Consider the following 13,615-nt stretch of genomic DNA (forward strand, 5'->3'; position numbering starts at 1 on the left):
CATCTGGAACTTTCCCCTACGGGCAAAGTTCCTCTGCAAAGATCGCCCTCACTGAGTGCCATTTTCAAAGACTTCCATGGAGGCTGTGGGAGGAGAGTCTCACTTTTCCAATGGAACCACAAACAATGGGACTTACGAGGGCCAAACCTCATCCAAAGCTCTGAAAACTACCCCTGGAGGCTCTCTGAGGAGGGGGTTGGACAGACAAAGACCCTTCACAATTGTTCTTTGTTTCTAATTTTATTAGAAATTATCTTAGGATTATTGAATGAATAGACATTTAGGGATTTAATTTCATCTTTCTGGGTGTCCCCTTATTAGATTCTGGGAGACTAAACCAAACCCAGGCCACCCAATAAACAAAAGTTGGAGGTCTGGGTCACTACCTGGCTCTGTCCTTTCACAGATTCAAAACATAATTATAGAGCAGCCACTAGTGTCAGTTGCTAGATTTGAAAAGTTTCAAGTTCCAGGATGCTCTTTGCCCTCAAGGTATCTTGGGTAAGGCAGTTAATGGCAGATATCAAGCGCAGATGTTGAGCATGGACAGTGTCCCATGGTTCAGACTTGGAGATCTGGTCTACTCTTATGTTTGGGATGTCCATTCTTCATGTACGTGGATTTCCTGGGAAAGGTAGATGCCAAAAAGGGTGTCTATGAATATGGTTTAGAATTTATTACCACACAAAGCGAAGGGATATTTGGTGTGTGTGTGTGTGTGTGTGTGTGTGTGTGTGGTCTTGTTTTTCTCTAGCACTGACAAGGCAAACACTGTCCCCACTCTCAGGAGAACTTATTTCACATTAGTTTAGAGAAATGGCATAAAAACAAAAATAAAATAACATTGTGAAACATGATAATTCCTAGGAAATTACTATAATACTGTTTTCATGGATGTTTCCTTTTTTTACCTAAAGTTGAAACTTCCATGTATATGAAACTCCACAGAAGTCCAAGTCTTCAGAGAAAGAGGAAAGTTAGAGAACAGAACATCAGGTTGACAGAAAAGGGGGTGGAGAGAGTAATACAGGAAGACCTCTCAAAGGAGGTAGCGGTTTGGTTGTGATCTGGAGAATCAGATTGATGGAGAAGTAAGGGAACATTAAAAGCTGTTGAAGTAGTTGAGACCAAAAATGGCGCAGGTCCATGATGATAAAGCTAACTGAACAGAAGGGTACAATGAGGAAGGAAGTTAAACAAGTAAGCTTATTTGTACCTTCCCGATATCTCCCCACCAGACCCAAAGGCATTAGAGTGCGTAGGATTGGTTGATTGAGTAGACATTGGTGGATTTTTAAGGATGCTACCAGGTTTTCAGTTGGGGTCTTGAGTGGATCAGTTCACTAAGATTAGCTAAGATTGTGGGAAGACCTATTTCAGAGAGAGGCAAAGTACAGAGGGTACATCATCCTGAACTCATGACTACGCAGAATGCAGAATGGCTTACTGGAAAGTAGAAAGGAACTAAAACTGATTGCGTGCTACCTTGTGCCAGGAACAGTGACGTTCTGGGGTGGAGAAAATTAAATAGTGTTTACGACTTCATTTGTCATAACTGATACTACTCAAGGCATGATGTTTATTTATTCATTTTTTTAAGATTTTATTTATTTATTTGACAGAGCGAGAGATCACAAGTAGGCAGAAAGGCAGGCAGAGAGAGAGGGGGAAGCAGGCTCCCCACTGAGCAGAGAGCCCAAAGTGGGGCTTGATCCCAGGACCCTGAGATCATGACCTGAGCAGAAGGCAGAAGCTTTATTTAATCCACTGACCTACACAGGTGTCCCAGGGCATGATGTTTAAAATAAACAAATAAATATAAACCAATGACACGGGAATTGGAACCAGTACCGGCATTTACGTGTGGCCTATTTAGTGAAAGTGTAGGAATGATTTAGAGCAGGGGTCAGGAAGCTACAGCCCATGGGCCAAATCTGCATTTTTGTAAATCACAGCCAAGTGAAACATAACTGCTCCCATTCACTGTGTTGGTCTCATTGTGATGGCTTTTGTGTGGCTGAGACACTTCTGTGGAGCTGCAGCGGAGGTGCTTAGAGCCTAAAATCTTCACTGCTGGCCCTTTACAGGAAAAAAAAATTGCTGACCCCTCATTTAGAACACTCTTTTTCGTCTTGACTTCTCATCATGGACTCACTCCTGAAGGCCTTTTAAAAAATGAGAATTGTAGGGAAGGGTAGGTTGCCAACTGGCTAGAAATATCCATTTCTTAGAGTCATTGGATCAGGTCTCACGTTCAGAGATGTCCTCTGGATGTGAGGTTAGGGATGTCTGGAGTGTGGCATAAAGGTTTGAGAATAGTACAAGAAAAGACTTATCCGCAGAGTTTCTTACTGTCACCTTCACAGACGGAACAATGGAGCAGAGGAGTTGTTAAAGACTGGATGTTTGTGCCCCTCCTCAAATTCATATGTTGAAATCCTAATTCCCAATGATGGTTTGGAGGTGGGGCCTTTCGGAGGTTAATAAGGCTTTATGAATGGGGGGGTTAGTGTCCTTAAAAAAGAGACTCCCGTGAGCTCCCTCATCTCTGTGCCAAGTGATGGCAAAGCAAGAAGACCACCCGGTGAACCAGAAAGTGTGTTCTCATCAGACAGCAAATCTGCCAGCATCTTGATCTTGGATTCTCAGCCTCCAGAACTGTGAGAAATAAATGTTTGTTTCTTAAGCTACCCAGTCTCTGGTATTTTGTGACAGCAGCCCAGGCAGACTAAGACTGGGATGTATTGTTCAGGGCTAGCTAGGTAGAGGGCGACAACCCTCATATCTTGGTGTTTGACCTTTCTTTCTCATGTCCCAGTCCCACGTGAAGGGTCCCACATGACTGTGCTCCACGCAGTCATTCAGGGACCCAGGGGCCTTCATGTGTGGCTCTACCACTTTCCAGGGCCTCGGAGACCTCCACTTGAGCCTTGGCCTGTAGCCAGTAGGAGAAAGGGAAGAACACACGAGGAACAGAGCAGGGGACGTTAGGGGCCATTCCTAGCAGTAATGTACATCCCTTCTGCCCGCATTCTGTGGGGAATTAGCCGTGTGTCTTCATGTGAAATTGGGAAATGCAGTTTAGAAGCACGCCATAGATGAAGGAAATAGAGATGTTGGTGAAAAAACAATCAGATTCTGCCTCAGTGATCTGGAGGGATCAGATGAAGTGTTTTTGGTTTACAAGACTCTTACATGCTAAGGAGTCTCCTTTCTTCTTCCTTCCTTCTTTTTCCCTTGCTTCTTCTTTCTATTTCACTCCCTCCCTTCCTCCTTTCTTTCTTCCTTTACTCCTTCCCCTTCTCTACCTCCTTCTGTTCCTTGTTCATAGTCTTATATATGTTCATAGTCTTATATAAGTCTGGTCCTTGGTTATGAAGACTATTAAAAAAAACGCTAAGAACTAGTCCCTGTCCTGTGATCTGAGTTCCTAAGTTCATCTAAATTTATATAGAAAAAAATAGAAACAAGTAAATGCAAGGATCCTAACCCCACCACAGCATTAGTGATGGAAAGCGGAGCTCGGACACCAGGCTGGAAGGGCAGAATGGATTGAGAACATTTGGCTTATGCATGTGTGAGTTTAAAGTGGTATTTAATTAAAAAGTTGCAAGCTCATGAAACAAAGGGTTTTGTTTGGCTCTCCCTTGTATAATCCCAGTTTCTAGGAAACAATAACTTGTGATTTATAGGGTTCCTTTCCACAGAAGTATGGAAGTTATATGTAGCTCATGTTTAAATAAGAAAACAAAATTCCCTGATGGTAACTCATTATCTGTCTGGCTAACAAAGGACAAAGGACAAATCCTGGAATATCTTTCTTTGCCATTTTGTATTTATGACACATCCTGTTGGTAAAACATTCTCAAGGCAAGTTCTGAAGTTTATTATTTTTTGTCTTCTCATTCTTCACGACTGCATCATTTTTTAGAAATGCCAGGCCAGATGGAAGCTTTCTTCCTTTTGGGTCAGGGGTGGAAAAGAGCCAGTGTGAAACCGTGGGTAATGAATCCTACAGCGTGCGACCCACTTTTAAGAGGAGGATGGCCTCTCCTCTTCATAATTTATGGGCTTTGCATGGCCTTATTGGAGTTTATTCTAAGGAATGTTCTAGTTGGGGGTATAGATTGTTGTAGAGGTCCTCAGAGTTCCTCTGAAAGTCCCTTCTTATCTCTTTGAGGACATTGCACCATTTGAAATTATTTTAGTAACATTGGTCATTGTGTATTGTCTGTCTGTCTCCTATAATGCACTTATGAACCCTGAGAGGGCAGGAACCCGTTAAGGCTTATCCACTGTTGCCTCCCTGGTACCTGAAACAGGGCCTGGCCCATCCTGGGGGTCTGCAATATGAGGGGTGAGGGAGAAGGAGCAAATGAGTTAATGAGCGCATAGTGGCAGGGATAGTTGACAGACACTCTAGGTCCCCACACTGCTGCATCTAGAGGCGATGAGAGATATACCCCAAGATTTTGTGCCTTTCCTGACCTGAGAGCAGTCATTGATTGGGGTTTATATAAACCCTATTGATTGGGGTTTATGGATTTGTCTTCCTTAATCACTCTGGAAAATTCCCACCGGAATATTAATGACAAAATCGGGTTCCATTGATTGAAACACTAATGAGGGGAAGCATCAGTAAATTCTTAATTCGTCCCTTAGGGGAAAAGTGCAGTGAATGTCTGTTTAGAAGCCTTAGTTACTACAATCCAACCCTAGCCTGAGGACATTTGGTCTGTTTCTTGGAGTGCTGTGGGGAAGGAAATGTTTTTAGGAAAATATTTGTTCTTCCAGATTTCCCTAATGAGAATCTCTTCTTAATGGGAACCAAGTCAATAAGATGTCTGAGAATGAACAGTTCACTACCCTCCCAGCCACGGATATGAGTCCACCCAGGCCCTGATTAAGTCCCTGGGAAGGATTCAGATGAAGAATGAAAAATCTTCCCTGTTCTCCTGAATTGGTAGGGCTCTACTTGGGCTTCCCATGGTCATTCCTAGAGGCAGCGAGATATGGGTTACCAGTAGTGTAAGAATAATAGACCCAACACATACCAGCCATCAGAACTTGGGCAGGAGGCTTAACCTTTGGTGTCAGTTTTTCTCACCCAGAAAATGAGGATGATGGGAGCGTGAGCCTCATAGGTTGAGAGAGAATGGAGTAAGACAGTGCTCTGTGAAGGGTTTGGCATAGCATCAGGCACAAAGTAGAGGCTCTGCCCATGCTATTTGCTCTCGCTAGGGTTATTGTTATTCTAGCTCCTTGAGGAATGCCAGGGAGGGCTGAATTTTTAATAGCATGTTATAGAAGAAGCTGAAGTATCCCAGTGTAGATTGAGCTAGATGAAGTAGGGTATCTGCAAGTCACGGAGTGTGTCTTCTTGATTATCTGCCCCACTTTAGACAGGACTTCAGTCAAAATTATGCAATTTAAAAATTCCTCTTCCTAGCAAGTCTGAACATTCACGGCCTATTACATCTATTATACCTAATGGCATCACCGTAAATCTCAGCAATTATGGTGTCATCATGGTCTAGGAGGACAATACTCGGCTGCATGGAAACTCATGCCGCATGTCCAAAGCACAGCGCAGACATTACTAATCGATCAGGGACTCTGTCTGCCAAGCCTAGACCCAGCCATGCATGAGAGCACATCACTCCAGAGTCTCTCTGCTTAATGAGATCATGACACATATTTCCTCCTAACTAAAGGAGGGCGTGCGAAGCTCAGGTTCCTGGTTCTGGTTGAACCACTAACCAGCTGTATGGCATTTAACTTTGTTTTTCTTCATTATAAAGCTTATATTTTATTAAAGCTCAAATAAAACTCTCTCCAAGCTCTTCATGTGTATGCTGGGAGATTGACATGAGGGAAGATCCGATGTTAACTCCCATGGAAGTACCCTTAAAGTTCTAGAGAGAATTGGTTCAGAAGGTCGTGTCATGACTTACGGTCCATCTGCTCCTCAGAGCCCCCAAGATGGTTGTGACTACGGGATGGGGGTTGGAGTGGGTGTGGGGGCAGGTCTCTTGTTCTCTACCCAAATTTGTCTTAAAACTTGTGCGCACTCTCTTCCATGGGGTACGCTCACTCAGCAGAGGATCTTTGCAAGGCTTTTTTCTAGATTAACAGCATCCTTCCACAGCACACACCCTCTAGACGGTCTTTGTCAATGAACTAAGTTTGGGCAGAAGAAGGTGGGTTTGCACACTGGCCATCCCGTTTGACAAATCCGTCTAGCTATTTTACCACTGAGGTATTTTTTTTTTTCTCCCCATATCCTCCCCTTCTTCTTTTTCCTTCTTTTTCTTTCTTAAAACTCACCACGATACCTCTCAGAGGTCCCTGATCCCTTCACATAATCTTGGTGACTCCTGCCCCCCCCACCTCTTTTTTGGCCACAACAGCCAAAGTCAGAATCTTTCCATTGGAAATTCAGCCCGACTTAAGACTTGTCCCAGATCTTGCTTTATTGGTAGCTGGAGGCACCGTAGTGGTGATAGACCCTTTCCTCAGAACAATGTCGATAACACTTATTATAATTATGCCTAGCTGGACTGGTACATGCAGGTATGTGCCCACATGTTGCCTCCGAATACTCTACCCATTCTCTCATTCTTCATTAATAAGGGTCCTGATTTTTAGTTGGCTTATTACCACCTGGTTAAAAAAAACTGCTTCCTCTAGCTTACCTTGTATGTGTAGGAGCCAAGTAACTAAACTGGGATTTAGACAGAAGTACTGTGTGGGATTAGTGGGATGTCTCCGAAAAAGGGAGAGAAGAAGGTGTCCTATTCCTTCCTTTAATCTGCTGTCAGGAATGCTAATGAGATGGTTTGACCTCCAGCAGCCATCTTGTACCATGAAGAGAAGGGCTCATCCCTTATCTTCGGAAAAGCAATAATGTGACAAAGTGTCTGAGGACTCTGCCAAGTTGTCTAGATGCTCTAGCTTCCAACTCTTATCTATTTGAAAATAAAACTTCTAGCTTGTTTAAGCTCCTTTTATTCAGGCTAAACTATTACATCAAAATGCAATTCATTATTTTTAAAACTTGCCTCCTCAAACTTCTCTCACGTTTTACTCCAAAGCACCTAAGAGATGTGCCCACCCCCGCCCCACACACACTCATTTTTAAAACATTTTTTTTTTTTTATATTTGACAGACAGAGATTACAAGTAGGCAGAGAGGTAGGCAGAGAGAGAGAGAGAGAGAGGAGGAAGCAAGCTCCCTGCGGAGCAGAGAGCCCGATGTGGGGCTCGATCCCAGGACCCTGAGATCATGACCTGAGCCGAAGGCAGAGGCTTAACCCACTGAGTCACCCAGGCGCCCCACACTCATTTTTAATTCAAAAGTTGAATGGGGGAAGCTGTATTCTAACAGATAAGCTGAATGGTAGAACCGAGATGCTCGAGGGCCAAGGAACATGGGGGCCACTGACAATCTTCTGCCCTGCTAAACCTCTGACCCAGGCCAAGAAGATTCAAATGGGTCCCGGAAGATAGTAGCATGTGGGGCATTCCAACTCTAACATCAACCTTATAAAGAAGACGAAGGAATGAATGAATGTGGTACTGAGGAAGGCAGCGAACCCCGTTATTCCCACGATGGGCTCCTGGGGAAACCGCAGACAGTTTTGTGGTTCAGATGACAGACGTCACCCAAAAGTTGAGGAGTTCACATCCACTGAAGTGCACATTTAAGAACAATCAAAACATAAAACAGATGTCAATATCAAAATACCGAGTGTGTAGTCCCCAAATTGAAGTCAAACATTAAAAACAAATTGAACTACAAGCATGCATTTTTTTTTTCCTTTTTCAAGTATTTGACTGCTTTTCCAAAGGGGCAGAGGTTACAGAAATCGAAGGAAATTGTTCCTTTTTGCAGCGGACTTGCCTCCACCCGGAGCCACACGGGACTTAGCCATAGGCTCCTTCACCTTGCCTGGAGAAAGTCTGATCATGTGAGTCCTCAAAGGTCTTTAGTCAGTTGGTTTTTGCATTCATCTTTGGATGAGAGAGACTGAAAAGACTTCTAGATTTGCTTAATCCAGACACAAAATCTTGTGTGAGAGTCATTGTATGTTCCTAGTGGGCAGGCCTAGTGCTCTCATTTTAAATTTGATAAACAGCGATAATATATTGATCATAATGGGAAATGCCCAGCGAAGTCTCAATAAATGCAAATTCTACCCTTATTTTCCAACACTACTCGAATGCCAAGTCCACCGTTACTCTCAACCGCAAGTGATTTCTGTACCTCTCAGAAAATAAATCTTGTTCCTGATTAAAATAATTGGATATGTGCATTATAGAACTATCAAACAAGGGGCCCCTGGATGGCTCCATCAGTTGAAATTCTAACTTCTGATTTCGGCTCAGGTCATGATCTCATGGGGCGTGGGATCGAGCTCCGTGTGGGGCTCCAAGGCTCAGCACGGATTCTGCTGGCTAGTCTCTACGTCTGAACCTCCACCCACCCATGCTCTCTCTCTCTCAAATAAATAAGTAAATCTTAAAAACAAACAAACAAACAAAAAACTATCAAACAATACAGAGACATGAAGAAGAAACTAGAAAATTACTCCAAATCCTCCTAGATAACTACTGTTCATATATGGTGACAATTTCCCTCAGACACGTGTTCTGTGATAGTGGGGCTTAGGCTTTTATTCCAGTGTCTATGAGGGCAGGAACTTTCTCTGTCTTATTTATTGCTACCCCCCTACCCCACGATGCCTGGATGGATGTCTGGCACATAGCAGGGATTCAAAGTATTTTTTCCCTGAATTTATAATTTCACATTTTCATGATTTTTTTTTTTTTTGCTTCACATATTGTAGACATCTTTCCAAGTTAATAAATGCCAATCTATGACATAATTTTTAAAAGGCACCTGCTTTAGTGGATACTAAATATTACATTTTCCTGTTTGTGCTACACGTGGACATGTATGTGTTTGATGATCTTAAAACATATCCCTGTGAGTGAAAGTATTTAGTCAAAGGCCGGGGCATATGACGCCAAAACTCTGCTGCATATTACCAGACTTCCCTCCAGAAGATTTGTATGCATGTTAGCCCTCACCAAGTTCAAAAACAGGCTTATTGTCCCCCATCCTATCCCCCAACCTGGAGAACGCCATATCCTGGCCAATCTCATGGCTACAAAGGTTACCTTAATATTAGTTTGATTTGCACTGTGATTATTTGTGAGCATGAGTGTCTTTTCATGTCCTTATTGGTTCTTAATAGTTTCTTTGTGTTTCTTTTCTAGTTCCCAGTCTTAGCTCTGAGTATTGAGAGGTCTGTCCCTTTTTTGGTTGCTGATTAAACTATCCACTGGTTAATCTGTTTCACTGGACTTTCAAAGGATCACTTCTTGCATTTTTCTACTTTACCAATTCTCTATTTGTACCTTTATGAATCTCTTCTTGTGCTTCCCTAATTATCTCTATTTTTGAGGAAACCCTCATCTTGCTGTTTCTACACTTTTGTTTTCACAAATGTGCACAAGGAGGGATCTTTACCTGATTAGCTTTTGCCTTTTCCTACAGAATTTCGGGTGAAACGTTCCCATTCTGTTTTCCATATGTTTTGCATTTGTGGTTTTGATGTTCTCTTTAACATTAGAGATGCTATGGAGGTTTTTTCTTTTATTTTTCATTTGTTGGGCAGGGGGTTTGTTGTTGGTAATATTTGTCCTTCCATGTATTTTGTGTTTTGTTGTGGGTGATTGAAGAGTGCAGCCTGTACTGTTTTTACTTTCTGGAATTTTTTTTAAAGTAATTTGGAACACTTTTGTACATGCTGCCTGAGTTTCTAATAAATATTCTTGGTTGTGGGACATAAAGCAGATCTTTATGTAACAGATCACACCATTGAAATCTACTCCTGCTTGTTAATTTGTTTCCTATTTGCCCTGGTGGGGACTAAAGATGTGTATTAAGTTGCCCACCCTCTTAAATTTCTAGAGGCTTCTCTTTGTATCTCCAGCAACCCTTACTCTGAGTAGTCTGATGTACTGGCAGTGATTTCTTTGATTTCTGTATTTTGATAGATGGTTTGTCTCTTCATCACCTCTCTGAATTAGAAAAGTAGGCAGTGGATGATTTTCTTATACATGTGCAAATGAGGAAACCGAGAGCGAGAAATTTTGAGTAACTGGTTCAAGTGCAAGGTAGCACAGCAAATGAATAGACAAGCCCGGTGTGTCTGCCTCTAAGCCCATGGCCTTGACCTACCACTATCATTATTTCCTGGTGTCTCATTCTCTGAGACTTCTGCCTGGTCTCTTTTAATTTCTTAAGCGCCTTGCCTATTCTGCACAGATACCTATAGAATTCTCTCGATCACTGTAGTACGAGAATTTTACTGAATTTTTTTTCTCAGCATTGTTTGATGTGTATCAATTTTGCCAGGATAGGTCAATCCTTTCAGTGCATACAGGCAGTTCTTCCTCAAGTGAATATTTGTTTTATTCTAATAAAAAAATCACCAATTACTCATTTTTTGGATACACAAGTATATATCCTATATTGAATTAGTATAATGTTACTTAATATACAGAATATGTGTGTGTATATATGTTGTCTTTCCCTCTATAGCTGCTATTCTTCCTTTTAACATTTTGCATTTATTTGCCATTATTTGCTATGTTTCATGTGTTTTCTTTTTTCTTTTCTTTTTTTTTTTTACAAGATTTTATTTATTTAACAGACAGAGATCACAAGTAGGCAGAGAGGCAGGCAGAGAGAGGAGGAAGCAGACTCCCCGCTGAGCAGAGAGCCGGATGTAGGGCTCGATCCCAGGACCCTGGGATCATGACCTGAGCCAAAGGCAGAGGCTTTAACCCACTGAGCCACCCAGGTGCCCCTCATGTGTTTTCTGAGCCCCGTTTTCTGTGGGAGTGATTCTGCTGCTTGCTTTGAATGTGGGTTTATGTCCTATAAAAGCACTTTCCCCTCTTTCTTTCCTAAGTTTTGCTAAGCCCCTATTCATTATATCAGTGTATTTACTTGACCCCTGAAATGGGTCAACTCTTCTCCTACAACATGAGATGGGGGCGAGATGTTGATATTCTGTCCATTTCTCGAGCAAGGCAGCCCCCCTGCCATTGTTAACTTTGCCTCAGTCTCGTCAACTGCTGGTTTGGTTGAAATGCCTGCACAAGACACCACCTCACTCGAGAGGGCGGGGCTTCCATCCCAAGGACTGGGTATCATTCAGATTTCAGTTGTTGTCATCTGTGGTATGAGCTGGCTGGTTTGGTGTGGTGACAGGCATTTTCCTTCTTTTAATCAGACTGTTGGCTGTTGGGGCTTCGGTGGAAGCATTTGCTGCTGCAGTTTTGTTACTTACTTGCTTCTGCCATGTGACAGGCTAGCAAACTTAGCTAGCTGGTACTAAGTTTATCTGCCCCTCCAAGGCCAGCCCTGTGCAGTGGGGTGAAGAAAGGTGGCGCTTGTAGGCACGTTGAGTAACTTAGTCTCAGGGGGTCTTACCTAGTGCCCAGTCCCTATCCTTTTTCAGGCTGAGACCCTGGTGGATATTTTTGAGAATTGCTTGTTCTTTTCATTCCTTCCAGAAGGAAACTCTGATTGATTTCCAGAATCTTCTTTGCATGTGCTGCCAATGGTTTCATACCTAAATGATATTTCTGGATATTTAAACTGTCGCATTGGGACCATTTCTGCTATTAGCGTCAATAATAATTTCTTTGTTATTTTTATTTCTTTAAATTCTTTTTGTTTGGCCTTCAGAGTGAAATTGTGTAATTCCTAGGCTTCTTGCACCTTTGCACCCCTCTTTTCCAGAATTTTCCTCCCCTCCTGTGTACCATTGAACTATTTCAGCTTTTTAGGATATTTATTTTTATCTGCCTTCTGTTTTAATCATGTATATATTTGACCCGTGTTGGTCAAACTGTCAATGATTAAGGACAGGTTGTTTTTATTGTTGTTGTTGTTATTGTTTTAAAGATTTTATTTATTTATTTGACAGAGATCACAGGCAGAGAGGCAGAGAGAGGGGAGGGGCAAGCAGGCTCCCCGTAGAGAGCTCAATGGGGGGGGGGGGTAGAGTGGAGGGGGTGCGGGGGGGGGAGTGTGGGGGGGGGAGAGATTGATTCCAGGACCCTGAGATCATGACCTGAGCTGAAGACAGAGGCTTAACCCACTGAGCCACCCAGGTGTCCCCCAGCTTGTTTTTTAGTTAACAATCCCTGAAGACCCTTACCTTTGTGAAATGCAGCAAATACGGAATTTGTAGCAATGAAAAAAAAAAAAAGACATAAAATGAAAATCTGAATTTTTATTAGATTCAACAAACATAACATTACCTGCTATACATTTTTCTCAATGCTTGCTCTCCTTTTCCCTTTCTTATGCATCACAAAGGGTCACCAACAACTCACAGGAGCCCTGCTGTGAGGGCCTTCATGGAAAGCCCTTCAGGAGCACGGTCAAGGTCTTGTTAACCCACATGTCCTCGTTAGTGCCCACTGAGCATGATGCCCCTAGTATAGCATCTGTTGAAAAATAACCATTGACTATGTAAGACAATAATACAAGTAGCAAGTGTCTCCCGAGGTCAAAACTCTCAAGTTCATTCCTGACCTTCACAACTTCCTTTTGCATTGGAAAGATGCAGGTGCTCTTCTTTGGATTTATGGCCAAGGCCCAGCAAAGAACGGGTCTACACCCAGGAGGCCTTTATATTCATGCTGTTTTATTCGAGCCACGGTCTTTTCCCTCGGATGCCGTTTCATGTCTCTGTGGGGAGTACAGAGCGTGGTGTGAAAGACGAAGCAGGATATTAGCCGGTCCAGGGCCTGGGCCAGGTGTGAGCATTCTGTCTTCTGTCCGTCACTTTATTTATCATCCTTCTCTTGAGGACTCTGTGAAGAGCCTCCGATTCCCGGTCACACAGACAGACTCTGTGCTTGAAGAGCGTGTTAGAATGAAACGCTTATTGCGCGTAATACTGTCCCCAAACGAAGAAAGAATGATCAAGCCTGTGTACTCCGGAATATACTGGAAGGCGTGGCTGAGGAACTCACCCCCGTGAGGATGGCAGCTGAGCGGCAAGTCAGCCGTCACTGGTGGGGAAATCACAAGGACTAGGATGAGCAGAAGGATCAGCGGGCGCCCGGCTCTAGAACCTAGGTTCTGTGCAGCACAGAGAACCGAACTACCCCGGAGGCATGCAGGGATCCTCAAGGGCCTGCCCTTGACCGCCGGAGAAGATCACCAGGAGAATTCCTGATAAGGTAAGGGCACAGCAGACTTGCACGTAAAGAGCTGGGGTGATGCAGCGTGAGACGGTAATCTCCGGGACAAAGGGCTGTGGTTCTGACACACCGCATCAGCCTAAATTGTAGGTGTGCGCTTGAAGTGTGTTGTCTGTGGACCTCTCTTGACTGGTTAGATCCTTCCTTTGCTATGCCCCATGGCAATCTCAGTTTGCATGGAGTTTTCTCATTTGCCTCATGATTATAGATTCCTTGTCTGTGAAGTTGTCTAATGCTAACTTTTGGTCTGACGTGTCGCTCGTGTACGTGAAATGCATGGACACGAGCCTCTGACAGACTGTAGGCATTCAATCAATGG

Source organism: Mustela nivalis, assembly GCF_964662115.1.
Source record: "Mustela nivalis genome assembly, chromosome: 1".
Taxonomy (NCBI): domain Eukaryota; kingdom Metazoa; phylum Chordata; class Mammalia; order Carnivora; family Mustelidae; genus Mustela; species Mustela nivalis.